Source organism: Podarcis erhardii (genome assembly GCF_964252035.2).
Source record: "Podarcis erhardii genome assembly, chromosome: 10".
Taxonomy (NCBI): Eukaryota; Metazoa; Chordata; class Lepidosauria; order Squamata; family Lacertidae; genus Podarcis; species Podarcis erhardii.
The window spans coordinates 40,085,921-40,101,245 of record NC_138500.1 but is presented as its reverse complement, the minus strand read 5'-3'; positions in this window follow the sequence as shown (position 1 = coordinate 40,101,245).

Below are 15,325 nucleotides of genomic sequence, written 5' to 3'. Positions count from 1 at the left end.
TCTCTCTGTCTTCTCTCTCTCTCTCTCTCTCTCTCTCTCTCTCTCTCTCTCACACACACACACACACACACACAATTGCCACCATGCAACAGAGGAGGTAGTGGTGGCCTGTTGTCTTCATCCCCCTGCACATAACTAATGTCATTTCCACCACACTCCATATATTGTGGACTGAGCTTCTGAACTGTTGTATTCAAGTTCCCTCTGCAATTTAGAATCCTGATCTTCCAGGGCCTAAATCATGTGCAGAGTCCACTTTAAGTTCAGCCTTCAACATATGGGGAGGGAGGTGTATGAATAGCTGCAGGGATGTGTAGAAGGGATAGGCAGTATACAATCTATAACAACCACCACCACCACCTAATGTCCCCAAGATGTTTTTGGACCATGAAACCTGACCATTAGCCATGCTTGTGGAGACTGATGGGAATCATAGCCCAAAACTATCTGCAGGGAACTGGGTTGGAGGGGGAGACTAGATAAGAACCACCAAGGACTTCTGTAGCATGGCAATTCCTATGTTCTTAAAGTCTCATTAAATCAATTTCCCCCCCTGATCCCATTACTTCAATAGGAGCTTCCCAAGTTCATTTGAGGCCAGAGGTATTCTGTATTTCTGCCAATGCCTGTGAAGCTTGACCTGCAATGGCCCTGCTATATTAGCCCCTAAGCCTCTTTTAAGCAAACTCTGTCATGCACATGCAGAGACACAAACTGAATGACAGAAATGGGGACTCAAATTTATCAGAAGCTAGAATAAGGTTAACAGTGTCATTTCCACTTGTTCTCTGAAGAAGGTGGCTGAGAAGAAAGTGATAATGACTTGCTAGCTTGCCTAAATCCTAATATGTCCTGGCTTTGTATTCAAGCTGGTGGATCTTTCTTTCTTTCTTATTTATTTATTTGAAAAAATCCTGCTTCTAAAAAAATCTACAAAATAAAGCAGGTGTTGAATCTATTAGGAATAAATAGTATGGAGACAATTCCTTGACTTTGGCAATTCTGTTTAATAGAGATGGGCATTCAGGCATGGTTACATTTGCAACAACGTTAGTCAGTTTGGTTGCAGTAACATGGAGTAAATCACTTTATTTCTAACTGGCAGTCATATATTACTTGAGTGATGTAATCATGTGATCATAACTAGGCTTAAACAATCTAAGGACAAGCTGCCCGAATGCATTACATTTTGCAGGATGTCATGTGACAGGCGGTAGCCAGTTCTCACTCTCTTCTCAGTTACCCCTAGCAACAGAAAAGCATGTGATGCTCCTTATGTGGTCTAGGTGCCATGCGATCGGCTGCGCAAAGCTTTAAGCACAATGAAATGGAGAGAAATATTGATCAGAGTTCTTGGAATTTCCCTGTGCAATGCATGGGTGATTCAGGTCCTTAATTATCCTTCCAAGACAAAAATAAAAATTAGAAAATAGTTGCCCATATTGCCAGGGGAATATGGCTTCTGTGCCAATGTATGGACAAAAGATGAGACTCTGCAATAAGAAATAATGCAGCTTGAGAGTTCAAGAGAGAAGTAAATGACTACATAGGATGGATTGAGAGTAGCCTGCTTCTGTTAGTGGTTCATGGCAGCATGCATTAAGCAACAAAGAGGTATCATGTCATCCATTCACTGCATCATGAAAACTGCACACTTGTGACTTCGACTGCATACACAAAACATTTCATTCTAGAATCAAAGGAGAGGTGGCAGCTGCTTTTTCCTATATAGCTAACACACAGTCTAGATGTGTTGCATATTTTCTGCTGGTGAAAAGTGCTTCTGGAGAAACTGGTTTTATTCCAAAAATATAAAAGCCCATTGCAATTCTGCATTACCCCACAATGTATCCATTTGAAAACAGATACAAGCAGTCCCAGCAAATGTGTGTGTTGAGGGAGTGGGGAGAAGACACACCTGCTCAACGATGCTGCGGGTGGGTGTATACCAGGATCACAATCACCACTTCCTTCTTTATTCATCTAGAGGAGGGAGGAAAAGGCATGCGTAACCTAACCAAGTGGATAGTTTTCAAACACTTATCAAGTAACCACACCCACACTTGTGGATGGCAGCTTCTAGAATCAATCTAGATTGAAAGCTACCTGTTTAGGATGAGTATGAATGATCCCAGATTGAGGGGGAAAAACAACCAACCTCGACATTTTTGTGCCACAAACAATTTAGGGTGCACACAGCCTTAGCAAAAAAGCACAAATTGGGAATGCAACAGAGCTGACTGATGAAACTTGCATTTGTGGTAAAGAGAAGCCCTTAAAATTAGTATATACAGTAGCAGAACATGTCCGTATCATGGAAGACATGAACTTTGGGTTGGAGGATAGAAGCTCTAAGCTGATGCCAATCATATGTTTGGGACTACAACTCCCATAGTCCCTGACCGCTGTCTGTGTTGTCTGGGGCTGATGGGGGTCATAATTCCAAATATCTGGAGGACATCAGGTTGGAGAAGGTTGGTTTATTTATGCCATACCATCGGTTCAGATTGTGATGTAGCATTTCTTACCCCCCCCCCCCGCAATCACCCAAGACAGCTCCAAGTTACATTTACATACCGGTAGGTTGCATTACAGTTGGAAATAAGTCTGGCAATAATGTAGCAAGCAGTATGTTTCTGTTGAGATGGGATCCATGCCAAGTGGTATAGCTAACTGAAATGCTACTTTGTTTTCAGAAGGAAGGAATAATGTCAGTGGAGAAGAATACTGTATCTTCATTCAGTTTCAACCAGTCTGATGAGACATTGTCTATATTTTTCCCCTTGAGGGTAGTACAGGACGTGAGAGGCTATTTCAATCTGGGGAAAATGCTTACACTTTTACACACACTTACACACACACACACACACACACACACACACACACACACACCTGCTGCTCCAATGAAATTTGCAGCCCAATGCAGCCTCATTTTTGAGCCTAAATTACATGTGATATTTATCATGCGGTTCAAAAGAATACCAGTGCATGTGGTACTGCTGCGGCAGGAAGGTAAATGGCTTTTCCATGTGCTCTGGCTTCCGTCACGGTGTTCTGTTGCACCAGAAGTGGTTTAGTCATGCTGGCCACATGACCAGGGAAAGCTGTCTGTGGACAACACCAGCTCCCTCAGCCTGAAGCGAGACGAGCACCACACCCCATAGTCGCCTTTGACTGGACCTAACCATCCAGGGGTCATTTACCTTTTTATTTGTTTATTTATCATGCAGGCCACTTCAAGACAGTCACTATTTTGCAATTGGGATTTGGTTAGATACAACACATTTAAGTTGTGTAATGGAAGTGGATTTTGTGTTCTTGTGCAACAAACCTGTTTTTTTGTTTTTGTTTTTTAAGGAATTCCCAAAAACAAAAACCTAGACATCTTGCAGCAAGGAAATGTGAGTGGGGGGTAATGCTTTGGAAAGGGTGGGATAATGATTGATTGATGTGACACTTTAAGCAAATCAAAATAGATGTTCCATCAACACTGGATGGTGTATATCCTCCCTACAAATGTGGAGCAAACAAATCAGGATGAATGCTCAACAAACAGGTTGCACTTAAATGCAAGCTGCCCACCCTCCAAAAAACCACATACCAGTGTAGAGGGGCAGAGACATATAACCCAGAACACAATCCTAGCTTTGAGCTTTAACCCTGCACCTGCAATTTGGGTGTTTCTAAGTTTTGTTTAACTGATTCAGTGTTTTTGGTGTTGTTGTTTTTAAAAAGAATTAATTATTATCACTTTTTTAGTAAGAAGCATTTCCCCGTGAAACAGCTGACTAGGAAAGTGTGAGGTGCCTAGAGAGGTAGCAAACTGAGTGCTTCCACACATTCAAGTAGTGTCAGAAACATAGTCTAGGCATATCATTTAACAACTTAACAAAGAGAAGAGATAGCATGCATATTAGGTGACATACTTACACACATTCTGCTATATTACATGATTTGTGCTGAAGGTTTCTTTTTTCTTTTTATAAGATATTTATTAAAGTTTAATACATTGCAAAACAAAAAGAACAAAAAGAAAAAAAGAATACAAAAATACAGAAATATAAAAACAATTTAAAAACACATAAAGTTTCCATTCACTTATTTTCTTTTGACTTATTTTCCAGACCTCCTCATACCTCCCTTTCTTATATTCCAATTCAAATTGTTTGTTCAGCAAATCCTCACCATTAGTTCTTTTACTTATTTCGAAACCTTACTTTCCGTCTCTTAAGCATTACAGCTGAAAACCACTTAATTTCTATCCAACATCATTCTAACATTCCTTAATTTTACAGTATTTCTGCAAATAGTCTTTAAACTTCTTCCATTCTTCTTCCGCCACCTCTTTTCCCTGGTCTCGGATTCTGCCGGTCATTTCTGCCGATTTTTGCTGAAGGTTTCATGTGCATAACAACCAGCTACTGCACATTCACCAGACCTCATGGAGAATGCATACATATTCTGTTTATGGGAGTTGAATTGTGCACATTTTCCCCTGGCCTTTGGGACTTCCCTTGAGCATCTTGGCCTGACTAGAATGTGCCATTTAATTCTGATAATCCTTCTTACTTGCCTGAATGGGTCACAGAGCATGTGAACATGTGTAAAACTAGGCTGCTATACAAAGGTCAATTTTGCACTCATTGCCCTGCCCACTTTGGCCTCTGCCCAGCCCTGGTCCTCAGATGGTTCCACAGAAGGGGATGAGACCCTGAGTCTGAAAAAGTTCCCCACCCTGATCTAGTTTAGCAGTGGCTTTCTCATCACCCACCCCTTGAAGCTTTTAACTGGAGACACTGAGAAATGAACAAGTGATCTTCATCCAAAGCATAGCTTGGTGGTAATGCCCCCTTCCCCTACAACTGGGGGGGGGTGCCTCTTGTGCGTCTTCAAGAGCCACTGCTCAGATCTTGCTTCGTTTTAATCAGATCACCGATTCACACAGAAATAGAACCGATGGGCTTCTCTGGGGGTGAGTAGTTCTTATTCTTGAACACCCTAAAAGAGTGAAATGTGCCTTCCATTTCCATTTAGGGAATGTTTGGGGAAGTTTTTTAATATTTAATGCTGTATTGTTTTTAACTCTCGATTGGGAGCCACCCAGAGTGGCTGGGGAAACTCAGCCAGATAGGCAGGGTATAAATAATAAATTATTATTATTATTATTATTATTATTATTATTATTATTATTATTATTATTAGGAAAAAACAGCTGTCAGAGGTTTGGGCACACAGTAATTACATAAAGCAATGAAATCCCCTGCCCACAAATGCCAGGTGAGTGAGAAACATAAATTCTCCAGATAAGCATAAATTTAAAATAACATGGGGATTTGGTCACTCCCAGCCAATCTGTTTATTGGGCACTCATTCTGATTTGTTTGCCCAAAACTTTGCTGGAAAGTTAGATGATGTTGGTTCTTTATTCAGAATTCATTTTGATTTGTTTGCGGGGAAGTTATTTGATGTTGCATTAACTGTCATCCTACAGTTTCTAGTGCATTTTTGCTACACTCTCCTTATCATGAAAAGTCAATTGGGAGGACAGGTTTGGTGCACAAAAGTGGCAAACTACTTTAGTTGCACAGCCTGAGTTTGCTGATGTGTGACTGAATCCCACCCTAAACGGTGTCAGTCTAGAACCACCTTTTGTTCGTAGTTATTCAGCTAGTTGCCCAAATAAATATATATATTACTGAGAAGCAGCTCAAATAAGTCACAAACAAAGAAACAACACCTCAGATTGTTGAAAGTGGAACTAAAGTTATTATTAAAAGTTCACATGTTGAGTTTTATTGTTGTGAAAGAATAATCATAATGAAAAGACTTACTGTTAGCTCGGCATGCCCAGACATAAAATATAAAATTTGTTTATATTTCTCATAACATAGGAATCTTAACATTCTGGCCAAAATAATTAAGTCCTACAGTAATTTTTATTTATGGGGGCAACTGTAATTCTGGATAGTTTCAGATGATAATAATTAGACATGTATTATTATTTTTATGTTATTGCCAAAGGCTTCTGGGCAACAGAAGGAGGAGTGAAACAAACTGCAAACTGTATGTTTAAAAAGAATACCATGATCTAGTAAATTCAGGCCTCTAATTTATGTTCCCAGCAAAGGTACAATTTTACAAGTTTAATCCTGTGGCTACTTTATAACTTATCCCTTCTTGTATGGAACAAAAGGGTAAGACAATTTTAAGACAAGACAGATTTTCCAATGGTGACGGTAAAGGAAATCGTATGGCACAAAGGACTTAAACTGACCAATTTATATTGTCAGTTTCTTGAAGAAAGATCAAATATCCTTGGTGATTTTCCTTAGTAAAAAGCCATAATCCAAAGAAAGTTAGTTGCACTTAACGCCTGTTAAATTCAGTGTGACAACTTAAGAAGATAAGAGAGCTCTGTTGGACCAGATCAACAGTCCATCTACTCCAGAATGCTGTTCTCACAGTGCCAGCCAATTGCTCCTACAAAGTCCACCCATAGAATAGGAAGGCAGTAGAACTATTCTGCTATTGTCTCTTGGTGGCTGGTATGCAGAGAGGCATAGTGCCTCTGAAACCGAAACCTTTCTTTGCCCTATCTCCTTTAAAGCCACACATCTAACAGGTGGTGGAGATGGAAGGAGGTACCAACCAGTCTCCTAAGCCTCAGGTATGATGGAGATGTTGTCCCATCACCAGTGTTGAAGTAAGAGTCAACTGCTGCTCTAGCCAGACTCCATGCATGGGGAATGGGGTGGGGGAAACACCTTCCAAGCCTTCATCTCAGGCAACAAAATGTCTAGAACTGGTCCTGGGCCTAATTACACATTACATTAACACTGTCAATTTATTTAGGCATAAACCTAGTCACTGTTTTTGGAAACACTTCTAACAATGCAGAAACAAAAACAACACTTTCCTTTATCAACATTGTTGTTGTGGTTAGGCAATTTCTGAAATAAATAAATAAATAAATAAATAAAATTGACCTGCTCATTCACATTATGCTGCCTTGTTCTGTCGCTCAAGTACAGTGGTACCTCGGGTTAAATATTTTATTCGTTCTGGAGGTCCGTTCTTAACCTGAAACTGTTCTTAACCTGAAGCACCACTTCAGCTAATGGGGCCTCCTGCTGCCACTTCGCTGTCAGAGACCGATTTCTGTTCTTATCCTGAAGCAAAGTTCTTAACCTGAAGCACTATTTCTGGTTTAGCAGAGTGTGTAACCTGAAGCGTATGTAACCCGAGGTACCACTGTAATTAATTTTGCCCTCAGTGAAGTCACCACACAGTTAAAACTGATTGGCTACATAGCATAGCCATCTGGTTCTATTCATGGAATGATCCCTAATTGACTGGGATCAACCCATTCAGCTAAGCCAGGAAGAAGCAAATCTGATTTTGTGGTGAACTGGTGTCTTTTTCAGGCTTTACAGCTGCCTACAGGGCCTATGTATGTACAAGACATAAACACACAGGTCCCCCCCCCCCCACATTCTAATGGGCACGTGTAACAGAACCTCCTCCCTCGATCCCTGACCACACAACGTGCATTTGCTAAACCCAAATTGATTATCTGAAAGGGGCTTGCTGTGCTGCCATGCATAATTTCAAAGAATTTGGGTTTCCTTGGTGCAGACTTTCTCTGCTTGAATGTACAGTGCCAAGTAGTATGTGTCATGCCTCCTCGCGTTAAATCTAAGCAACAAAGCAGAAGCATGAAACCTCTGCCACGAAGTGCAGGAGAACACAGTGAGTTCCTATTTCCCCAGAGTCAGAATGTGCTGCCGTTACTCCCAGGAAGTGGTACTTCAGTCTGCGTGGAGTCCCACAGATTTCAATTAACAGTACTACTGTAAGAGAAGGAGAAGATAATTGCTGGGAAAATGTTACTAATTACTACTGAAAGTATCTACTTAAACTTCAGAGAGACTTTTCATCCCCTTGGGAAAGAGACACACACATTTAAATAGATTATTTATTAAACTCTATTTCAAAACAGGGGGAGGGGAATCAGGAAATGGCAAATTGAAAGCTTGTTGAGTTGGATTATTTGAAATGTGCCTGGAATTATTTTAAGAACAGCTTTTTATTTTTATTTTTTTAAAAAAGTAAGCACAAAGAGCTTGCTTTTTAAATACATCCTGAGCAAGCTACAGCCTCTCACATCTTCCTCATAACTTTGTATACTTTCTGAGCCCCTGGTTCCAAAGAGTCACTAAGCTCAGAGACTGGGCTCAGAAGCCATCAGTAGAGGGAAAGGGACTTCTGATCTGCCAGACATGCCATTCAGTCTTCCTTCTCTCTGATTTTCAACACAACTAACGGTATCATTGCAACTTGGGCACCTCAGGCCTGGTACCTGCCTTAATGTCTTGCCCTTTGACCTCCAAAAATGCATGTCATGCTTCCGTTTTGCAAAGCACATGTAGAGAGGAACAAATCATTGCAGCCTGAAAATGTGACAGCTCATTTAGCAAATTGCAGTGGCTCTTGGTCTACTATGAGCAGAACTAATAATAATAATAATAATAATAATAATAATAATAATAATAATAATAATTTATTTCTACCCCTCTCATCTGGACGGCTTCCAACAGAAGGTTAAAAATACATTAAAATATCAGTCATTAAAAACTTCCCTAAACAGGACTGCCTGTTGAATATACCGCTCCACTAGCCAAGGATATTGCTATTGGGGCAATATTATGCCAGAGATTCAGCAGAGGGATGTTCTGCAAGAAAAACCTTTTGGATTAAGAAGTCATGTAATTTCATATTATGTTTGAACCACCAGGGAGAGGAGATCGTTTTCAGTTGTAGCACCCTGGTTACGGGGAAGGGCAAAGTAACCTGGTGGTAGAGCACCTGCTTTGCATGTCAAGGACCCAGAATCAATCCTCAACATCTTCAGGCATGTCCTGTCTGAAACCCCAGAGAGTTACTGCCAGTCACTATAGACAATACTGAGCTGCTTAGAGCAGTGGTCTGACTGGGTGTAAATCACCTTCCAATGAATAGCCCTCCTGAGGAGGCTTACCTATTGCCATCTTTGTGCTCTGTTTGCACTTTTCTGTTAACTTGGGCCTTACTGATCTCCTAGACATTGGAACCTCCCATCCACAGAACCTCTTATCTTTCCAGAATTCAAGCGCAGTTTGCTAGCCTAGCCCTCAACCAGTGCACCCCTGCATTAGAACATCAATCCTTGTGTTCAACATCAGTCCAGAGCTTTCCCAGCCTCTCATGATTCAGGTGTTATGGAGAAGTAGAGCTGTGTGTAGAGCTTTCTATCTACATAAAAAGAAAAAGAAAAGGAACAACATCCAACAAAATTTCCTAAAAGTTGCATGAAAACAAAACACAACAGTATAACACAAATAAAACTGAGCATTGTAAAATAGAATTCCACCATTGCAAGGAGGCTTGCTTTCGTAGATGGACAATGTTGGGTGCAACCTGTGATTTCTTTTACTTTAATATCATTATTATTTTACTGTTGTGTTATTATTTTACTAGATTCAGGTAGGTAGCCGTATTGGTCTGACACAGTCAAAATATATATAAAAAATTAAAATAAAAAATTGTCCAGTAGCACCTTAGAGACCAACTAAGTTTGTTCTTGGTATAAGCTTTTGTGTGCATGCACACTTCTTCATATGCACTGAAACAGAAATCAAGATTTTACTATTTGTTGTAAGCCTCTCAGAGAGAGGAAAAAAAAAAAATAGTGAATGATATATAGATAGGTTTATAAGTGCATTTGGACAACCTGGTATCAGTTCCAGAGCAAATGACATAGATTTAGTTCAGAATTTCATCAGGAAGTTATGCTTCACATGAAGTTATGCCTGACAGTTATTCCATCATAAGTAAGTCCGGAGACAAATGGCTGGGAAAGAAATCTCCAAGTGAAAGAGATCAAGATGTGGTTAAATAAAAGTCATAGTCATATGGGTAATAAATCCACAGGAGAAACATAATAAACATTTCAGGTCAGAACTTGCCAATTCATAATCCATGTGTGCAAATGGTAAGTCAGTTTTAAGGGTTTGACGGTGGTGAAAACTGCTTGAATATGGGCAAATGTACTTCCCAATCCTTATTAAAATTTCTCATTAAAATCTCTCACCATGCCACCCAACATTTGATTTAGGAAACACCATAGAGGAGCACTTGAACCAATTTTAGAAGGATGTGCAACTGAAATGTCTTTGTTCTGGAGGGTTATGGAGAAATCAACTAGGAAAACTGCAGAAACTAATGGGCCAAATACCCCAAAACATTTTTGTGTGATGATTCATCCTGATGAATGTGGGCAACTTTGGTGTGGAGGTGAATTGTAAGAATTAGGGTGGTCAGACCTTTAAATTTGAAGTGTTCTTTTTCTTCCTTTTTACAACAACAACAACAACAACAACATTGCTGCTGTTTTGACCAGCAGCTTAGTTGTGGTCCTAGGGCATAATCCCTCAAGAGAATGATCAGTGCTGGATTTACATATAAGCTAAACAAGCTAAACAAGCTATAGCTCAGGGTCCCACTCTCTTGCCCCCCCCCCCAAAAAAATAAAGAAAAAAACCCTGGATGTACATTTCCAAAATATAAGATAAAAAACAAATAAAATAAAACCTACACACAACAACAGTATTTTGTATTGTGTTGTGTCGGCTCCTATGATCTAAGTAATGGGCCCCACCTGCTTAATAGCATATATTCAACACAAAAAACAGCAACAGTAGCTTCAGTAGCTTAGGACCTCATCAGAGAGCCAGTGGTTAAGAGTGGTAGACTCGTAATCTGGTAAACCAGGTTCGCATCTCTGCTCCTCCACATGCAGCTGCTGGGTGACCTTGGGCTAGAATCATAGAGTTGGAAGAGACCACAAGGGCCATCGAGTCCAACCCCATGCCAAGCAGGAAACTTCTCTGAACTCTCTCAGCCCCACTCACCTCACAGAGTGTTTGTTTGTGTTTGTGTTTGTTGTGTTTGTTGTGGGGGAGGAAGGGAAAGGAGAATGTTAGCCACTTTGAGACTCCTTCGGGTAGTGATAAAGGGGGATATCAAATCCAAACTCTCCTTCTTCTTCAAACCTAAATCCGGCCCTGGGAATGATGCTACATAGTGGGAGAAATGTTGACTGTCCTCTATTGGCCAATACAGGGATTATTTTTGCCCCACTACCCCCAGCAGAAATTCATCTGAAATCTTCAATTTTGACATTCAGGTGTCTCTTGAAGACTTTTTTTTTTATGCATGCCAGCCTATGAAGCTATTTGAAGTTTCTTCTTCTTCTTTGACTAACCAGTCATTTCTGTTATAGTTTTGTACAGTTTTAAACCAATTAATCACAACACATCCAAGTGGTACCTCGGGTTACATACGCTTCAGGTTACATACACTTCAAGTTACAGACTCCACTAACCCAGAAATATTGCTTCAGGTTAAGAACGTTGCTTCAGGATGAGAACAGAATTGTGCTCTGGCGGCGTGGCAGCAGCAGGAGGCCCCATTAGTTAAAGTGGTCTTCTGGTTACGAACAGTTTCAGGTTAAGAACAGACCTCTGGAATGAATTAAGTACTTAACCTGAGGTACCACTGTAATCAAATGATGGGACAGTCACTAAAACCAAAACCAAAAATAGCTCTACTCTCTTATTTTACTCCTCAAATTAAGAACATAACCTGTAAAGACCTCATCCTCTATTTATTAGTTGCAACTGGATTAGAGATTGCAAAAAATTGGAAAAATGCAAATCTTTTTGAAGCCTGGATTTCCCAATTATGTGTTTATAGAGAAACATCATATTTATGGACAGATTAACCATTTCACAAAAAGAATATTGATCAGGGAAGGGGGAAGGCTCACACCTTCTATACAATCTGGTATCCTTTTTATTGACTTTGTTAAGACAACTGAACGTGATTTTCACTCTTCATCAAACATGATTTCAGCCTTCATCGACTCATAGGACCTTATGGAGAAGCACTTTCATTTGATTGCCTTTCTTGGAATGTCTGAAACCACAACCATCAGCTGCTATTTTTCTTTATTTTCTGTACAACCATTAAACTCTGTTTTCCATGCATGGGTATGCTTTGCTACTTGAAATTAAAAATCAATTTTAAAAGGGTGGAAAGGAGGAAAAGAATATGAGGGCCAGAGAAAGAGATTCCCAGGCTATAATGACTCACATATTTCTCCATTATAAGATTTAGACAGACTTGAAACAAGTGACAGCATAATTAATCAGTCATGCCTGTTCACCTAATTAGTGAATACAAAGAAGGCCAAACACACAGAATATACACTTATTTTTGCATGGTTAATCTAGTTTTAAAAATTGGGAGGGTATCAAATGAAATCCTATTAGGATAAAATATCAGAGTGGTTGGCATCTAGACACTTTCATAGAAAGCAATAACTGCCTCTTGTGTAGGTTTAAACCTTGAGAACTTTTAACTGGGTCACCAATTTTCATACAGCAGTGTGTATTTTGGATCCCTACTCTGCCAGATGTATTAAAAACTGAAGTACTAGCATAGTGTTTAGGATTAACAAAATCCTGCTACTCGCTGATGATCAAGATGCTGGGTGGAAATTAAATGAACCTCAATAGCTTCCAAACCAGGAAAATCAGCCTTGTTATATAATTTCTTCTGCCAATACTCACTGTCTGTAGATTTACAGTGTTAGATGGGATTGGAAGGATTATCTAGAAGTGGCAATATCTCATAGGTTTACATTTCAACATATATGCACAAACTTATTCTTATCCAACCCCTCTTGTCTTATTTATTTATCTACCTACCTACCTAATTTCCTGCTTATACATCAGAAGTTTCCTATCCATGCCCACACCTTGTAATACTGCAGCCTTAGGTCACTCAATCAACCCACTGGGTCCCCTTCAATATATCTAGCAAGGAAATTCCACACCTCTATGCAGATTCATGCCTGCATTTCCATGCATCTCTCTGCCAACCAGACTGTTTTCATTGTCAATCTTGACAGTGATGAACACCTGCTGTGGGGCAGTGGGAAAAGGAGGCCCACATTCAGTTACTCTAAATCCTATGCATTTCATTCCATTTGCTCAACTACTGTGAAGTTTGTTCTAGTACTGATCTATTGTGTATATTACTTTGTTTGTACATGTCAATTCACCCACTCTCAGAAATCTCAGTGAGGATGGGGGCCATGTGGAATCATGTCAGTGGGCGGGGGATGGGGGGATGGACAACATTCCTTTCTCTTTTGGGAAGGAAGTTCCAATAAACCAGATCCAATCTTTGATCAGGGGAATGGAGAATAAGAAATACGTTGCTTATGGAGCTGAAGAAGAAACTGATTGCCATAGCCTTCCCTTGTTCCACAAGAGGCTTTGCCAGTGAGGAGGGCTTCCAAGCATTATTTTTAGTGTCTCTCCTGAGATTTTCTCCTGTGTGTTTCTTCTCCTTCTTCTTGATCATTCTCCATTAATTAAGAAGAAGAGAAATGGCATTTGAAAATGATCAAAGGGAACATTTTGACGAACTTCTTATGGGTGTGGTGTTTGCATGTGTTTTACTTACCTTACCTTTGAGGTGGCTGAGGGGTGTTTGTGGGTACCCTTCATTCCACAAATCAGCTCATCTGTGGTCTGCACTGCAGCCTTCCCAGGTGTCCATGCTTCAATCAAAGCCCAGGGGAAGTTATCACTAGGTAACTCCTCACATTGAGATTTTTCAGATCACAGAGTGCAGGCAGCCAGGAAGGCTGCAAGTGCTGGGGAAAGATTTACTGGGAACAAAATGAAATACACATAATCCTCAGCCACCACACAACAATAAAGCGAGCTTAAAACCTCACACCCACAGAAGTTCTAAAGTAGCCTAGGAATTCACTAACAATTTTTTTAAAAAATTAAGCCTGTTTTTCCAAGGAAAAAAAAACTTTCAAGAAACTGTAGGACAGATTTTGGCACAGCACTATTCAGCATAGCAGAAAGCAAACTCAATGTTAATGAGTCTCCACATAGGACCCCACCTTTAAAAGAGCAGGTGTAGTGTATCGTGACTTCTCAGGAAAGGTGTTCATGTATATATGTTGCCAGTGAAACCAGTTAGCCCCAAACACTTAAATATGCTCTTCTTTCACCTTCATTTTGAGACAAGGGTTTTATTCATTGGCCTGTTCTACTAGATAAAAATGGCTGATGGGGTTGTAACCATTTGGATAAATCATCTATTTAGACAAATTATCCTTGGTGAGATATGCATATGACAACCCTCCTGGTTCAGAAGGTAGCTGAGGTTAGAAATGAATACATCTTGGTTTCAGTGTCTGTATCTTTCTCATTCTTTCCTGACTTAAGTTCAGCTTTCCAGACTTAAGTTCAGCTTGCAACAATTTCACATCAGTTTGCTTTTAAAAATAAAAGATAAAAAAGTCCTCGTGAAATATACAAATTTTTGTATGCAATTTTGCCTAATGTACACATGTCGGCATACATTTCCCCCCTTTTCTGTTATTTTCCTAACATCATTTCCCCTAATTTATGAATCTTTAGGTGTACTCCTCCTTAATACATTCATTTTTGTATACATTGCAAAATTCAGAGAAGTGCAAATTTCAAAGGGTAGTTGCATTTTGGTTCACGTGTGGTTTTGGGAAACACGAATTCCCATTAGGTTCACATAGAAATGTGAATGGAACCAATTTCTCCCCCATTCTTAGCCTAGTGATAGAAAGTTATACTAGCCTATCTGGTTAGTCTTTTTTCAAAAAATATATATATCAGTGTTACAGTTCACATATCATGATCACAGTAATACCCCCATCAGAAGTGATTAAAGTGCAACTGCTTAAAACCCAACCATCAGCATGTGGTGTCCACTCCAATTAGCAATAGCTGATGCTTCTGCCTTCCAGTGGAGAGAAATGAGTTTGTGTGTGGGTCTTTTGTTGAAACACCCAGACAAAAACCAGACAGCTTCAGCCAGCAGATCTATACAAAGATTAGACCCTCAGTAGTAAATCCAGTTTAGAAAGACCCAAGTTTGGATAGCATCTCTGTGTACATTACCAAGGTATTTTCCCGCAGTGCCTCTTTAGGTTTGTATTGTTAAGAGTAAACATGGGCTATCATCTGCCTGAGAAAAGCGGGACTTTGATGACTGATCAAATGGAACCAGCAGCTCTTGATGTTACTGGTGCCACATATCAATTGAGCTCTGTAATATTAAAATCAGCTCCTAAATGCACTAAAAGGGACACCATCATTTTCCTGTAAAAATTGTAATTTTCCTTTTTAAAAAGTTTATCATTATTCCTAAAACCCAGTCC